The sequence below is a fragment of the Ursus americanus genome, chromosome X (assembly GCF_024610735.1).
Source record: "Ursus americanus isolate L20-20 chromosome X, mUrsAme1.1.p, whole genome shotgun sequence".
Lineage (NCBI taxonomy): Eukaryota > Metazoa > Chordata > Mammalia > Carnivora > Ursidae > Ursus > Ursus americanus.
Window position 1 is genome coordinate 99,554,844 of NC_142164.1, and position 4,933 is coordinate 99,559,776.

General features: G+C 43.4%; 1 pseudogene; it reads right to left on the reverse strand.

Annotated features, from left to right (window-relative positions):
* Window positions 1-3,356: 3,356 nt before the first annotated feature.
* Window positions 3,357-4,679, reverse strand: LOC123797253 (heterogeneous nuclear ribonucleoprotein A1-like; annotated as a pseudogene).
* Between the last annotated feature and the right edge of the window lie 254 nt (window positions 4,680-4,933).

A 4,933-nucleotide genomic window follows, 5' to 3' on the forward strand; every position in this document is an offset into this window, starting at 1 on the left:
TTTTGTTCGAAATAAGTATCGCTACTCCAGCTTTCTTTTGACATCCTTGTGTATGACAGATGTTTCTCCATCCCCTTACTATCAATCTGCAGGTGTCTTCAGGATTAAAATGAGTCTCTTATAGGCAGCATATAGATGGGTCTTTTCTTTTTATCCATTCTGTTACCCTATGTCTTTAATCAGAGTGCTTAGAACATTTACATTCAAAGTAATTACTGACAGATATGTATCTACTGCCATTTTATTACTTTTTTTGTAGTTGTTTCTGAAGATTTTCTCTGATCCTTTCTTGGCTTTCTTTCATGGTTAGCTAATTTCTTTAGTGATATATTTGGATTTCTTTCTCTTTATTCTTTGCATATCTATTAGTTGCTTTTTATATATGGTTACCATTAAATTTGTATATAACTTCTTCTCCATATAGCAGTCTATATTAAGTTGATGGTTCTTTAAGTTTGAACCCATTTTTCTTTCCTCCCCACATTTTAGGTGCAAGTTATTATATTTTATATCCCTTTTTTGAGAGTTCCTTGATTGTTTTTTTACAGAAATATTCATTTTTACTGCTTTTGTGTGTCCTTGCTGCTATTACTTTTGGTCTCTCCTTTCCATTCAAAGAGTCCCTTTTAATATTTCTTTCAGAGCTGGTTTAGTGGTCATGAACTCCTTTAGTTTTTGTTTGTCTGAGAAACTCTTTGTTTCTCCTTCTATACTGAATTATAGCCTTGCTGGATAGAATATTCTTGGTTACAGATTTTTCCCATTTAATACTTTGAATATATCATGCCACATCCTTCTGGCTTGCAAAGTTTCTGTTGCAAAATTTCCTGCTTAGTGTTGTGGTGATTTCCCTTGTAAATTAATGACTTCTTTTGTCTTGCTGCTTTTAGATTTTTTCTGTATCACTATATTTTGTAAATTTAATCACAAGTTTCGATGTGGGTCTGCTTTTGTTGATTTTGTTGGGGGTTCTCTATACCTCCTGGATCTTTCCTTAGATTAGGGAAGTTTTCAGCCATTATTTTTCAAACCAATTTTCTATTCCCTTTTATCTCTCTTCTTCTGGAACTCTTATAATACAAATGTTAATACGTTTGATGGAGTCTCTGAGTTCCCCAAGTCTATTCTTGTTTTGCATAATTCTTTTCTGTGTTTTGTTCAGTTTAATCGCTTTCCATTATGCCATCTTCTAGGTCACTAATTCATTTCCATACTTCTTCCATCCTGCTGTTCATTCCGGCAATCATATTTCTGATTTTGTTTATTGAGCCCTTTATCTCTGCCATCTTATTCCTTATCTCTGTGTTAAGGGTCTCACTCATGTCTTCCACTCTTTTCTCAAGTCCAGTGGTGACTCTCCTTATAATCATTGCTTTAAATTCTCTATCATGCATGTTACTTATAATTGTTCCATTTACATCTCTGATGGTGGCCTTGTCCTGTTCTTTCATTTGGGACCAATTCCTCTGTCTCCTCATTTTGTCTGCCTCACTGTCTGTTTCTATGTGTTAAGAAAGTCAGCTGTGTCTTCTGCTTTTGAAGCTGGTGACTATGAAGTGGTCCTGGAGTGCCCAGCAGTGCAGTACCCCCCCCTTCAGCAGCACCTGGCGCTCCAGGAGAGCTTCCTGTGTGTGGTTTTACACCCTGCTATTGTGTCTGAGTCCCTTTTCCTTTCAGTGCAGTTTTCTTTTCTTTTTTTTTAAAGATTTATTTATTTATTTATTTGACAGAGACAGCCAGTGAGAGAGGGAACACAAGCAGGGGGAGTAGGAGAGGAAGGAGCAGGCTCATAGCAGAGAAGCCTGATGTGGGGCTCGATCCCAGAACGCTGGGATCACGCCCTGAGCCAAAGGCAGACGCTTAACGACTGCACCACCCAGGTGCCCCTCAGTACAGTTTTCTGCACTGACTCTCTGCCCATTGTGGGCTGCATTTACTCTCTGTGTTGTTAGTGGGACCCAGGCAGGTGAGCTCTGAGGTGTGTGCCTGCCAGTAGCGTCACTGTTAGGAAATTTGCACTGGCCCACTTGTCCAATGCTGGATCCCCGAAGCGCTTTGCTGGCTGGGGGCTGTCTGCATTTCCAGCCCGGGCCCAAGGCTGGGTGCAGCCCACGAGGCTGGCTGGGCGTTGCTGGCCCCAGGGCATGTTAGTGGCTGGGGGTGCACAGCTGGGCAGTGTGGAGGATGTGCGAGGTGCACTGTGACAGCTGTGCACCCCATGGCTGCATGGGGCACCTGTGCAGCTTTAACAAAATTGGCTGAGCCCAGGGCCAAGGCCAGCAGGATTGAAATGGGTGGGTCCTCAGGAGAATTCGTGGGTGTGGCACGCTGCTAAAGGGTTAGGTAGCAAGTGTCTGTGCAGTCCCACCTCCCGCAGGTGGCTCTGTGTTTATGCTGGGGTGGGAGAGAAAAATGGTGCCTGCCAGCTGCCTCGTTTTCAAAGAGGTTCCCCAACACATTCAAACTCAGTATGAGCAGATCTGTTTCCTGTTTGCGTGAACTGCCATGTGTCTGTTGCAGGCCGCTGTGTCTCTAAGGGTGGCGACCCAGCTATGCCTGGCCTTCCAGGCTGGCCCACTGCCGAGTCAGCTGACTCTTAAAGCCCAGGTTCCACGTCCCACTGGTTTTACAAACTCATGGCATCTGTCCCTCTGGTTTTTAAAGTTAGACTTCATAGGTATTAGTATTTCCCGTGTGAGCTCCTTGGTGTGAGGGCCCTTTTCTTTGCCCTCTCCACACCTGCAACTCTCTCCATCCTGCAGACAGCCTTCTTCCGCCTTTCTGACCTTCCCAAACTTTCAGTTGTAGCTTCTTCTCTATATTTAGTTGTGGAGTTTGTTCTGCCACTCTTGGGATCACTCTCTGGTTTATTGGCTTGGATATGGACGGTATCTAGTTGAAAATGTGGGCTGTTGAGCTCAGGGTCCTCCTACTCCACCATCTTCCCAAGATCCCGCTGTTATCCTTTTTTTTTTTTTTTAAATGATCAGACTATTACATTTAGTGATCCACAGCATGGGTACAAAAAAAAAAATCTGCATTAAAACCCTTTGTTGGAATGCTTTACGCTTTCCACAGAACAGAAACTAAAATAACCTGTTATACAATTAGTCACAAATACAGTCCTCGAGTTTTTTGCCCCTACACATGATTATTGTCTAAAACATGTCTTCTTTGTTGCAGCTAGGTCCTGCCACCCCTGTGTTTGGCTGAGTTCACAAATCTGTTGTAACCTGGAGCTTCCCTGTCACTTCTCTGGCTCTCCTCCTGCTAAGCTTTGTTTCCTGGCAATAATTAAAAACTCTGCCTCTGCCGTAGCTACTGCTGCTGCTGGAACCACCGTAGCCACCTCGGTTTCATGGTTTGGCAAAGTATTGGCCTCCACGACCATAGGGACCAGAGCTTCTGCCTCCAAAATTTCCTCCTTTCATGTGTCCAAAATTTGAGGATTGATTGTTGTCATTGACAAAATCATTATAGCTTCCGCCACCTCCAAAGTTGCTCCCATCATTACCAAATCCATTATAGCCATCCCCAGTGCCACCACATTCACTACCACATCGACTGCCCCCAAAGCCACCTCGCCCACTGAACTTCCCTCCATGACCAAAGTTGTCATTCCCACCAAAACTACCTTCACGACCACCACCAATGTTTCCAGAACCACTTCGACCTCTTTGGTTTGGCTGGATGAAGCACTAGCCATCTCTTGCTTAGATAGGACTTTCCTTACTTCACAGTTGTGCCCATTCACAGTATGGGATTTTTTTTTAAATGTATTTCCTCTTCCTTATGATTTCTTTTTTTTTATTTTAATGTTTTTTTATTATATTATGTTAGTCACCATACAGTACATCCCAGGTTTCTGATGTAAAGTGTGATGATTCATTAGTGTGTATAACACCCAGTGCACCATGCAATACGTGCCCTCCTTACTACCCATCACCAGCCTATCCCATTCCCCCACCCCCCTCCCCTCTGAAGCCCGCAGTTTGTTTCTCATAGTCCATAGTCTCTCGTGCTTCATTCCCCCTTCTGATTACCCCCCCTTTCTTTATACGGCACCGGAGGAGATAATGCTAAGTGAAATAAGTCAAGCAGAGAAAGACAATTATCATATGATATCTCTCATCTATGGAACATAAGAACTAGGAAGATCGGTAGGGGAAGAAAGGGATAAAGGGACACAGTATGGGATTTTTGAATGACGATCTTGTCTGCAGAGTCATGATCACCAAATGTTACACAAGCAAAGCCTCTCTTTCTGCCACTGCCTCGGTCAGTCATGATCTCAATCACTTCAATTTTCCATACTGTTCAAAATAATCTCTTAGATGATGTTCTTCAGTGTCTTCTTTAATGCCACCAACAAAAATCTTTTTCACAGTCGAGTGGGCACCAGGTCTTAGAGAATCTTCTCTTGAGACAGCCCTCTTTGGTTCCACAACTCTTCCATCCACCTTTTGTGGCGGCAACCACCTCCTCCTCAGGGGCATATGTGACAAACCCAAAGCCTCTGGACACTTGGTGTTTGGATCTCTCATTACCACACAGTCCGTTAGCGTTCCCCATGGCTCAAAATGGCTCCTCAGACTCTCATCGGTTCTTTCAAAGCTCAAACCTCCAATGAAGAGCTTCCGCAGCTCTTCAGGCTCTTTGGGAGACTCTGACTTAGACATGACAGCGGTGGGACAGGAGAGTAACGACACTTACTCCGCGGCATCCACGCGCCCCTCTGTTATGCTTTTTGATGCCTCTTTATGTCTTGGAGATCTGGCAAATATTTATTTGGTAAATTATCAGTCTGTACCCTTATGGCTTCCAGGGTTTGCACCTTAATTGGAAAGACTTTCCCCAGTCCAGTATTTTATAATTGTTTGTACATGTACATGAATAATAGAAATATAAAAGCTACTCATGTTTTTCTAGTATT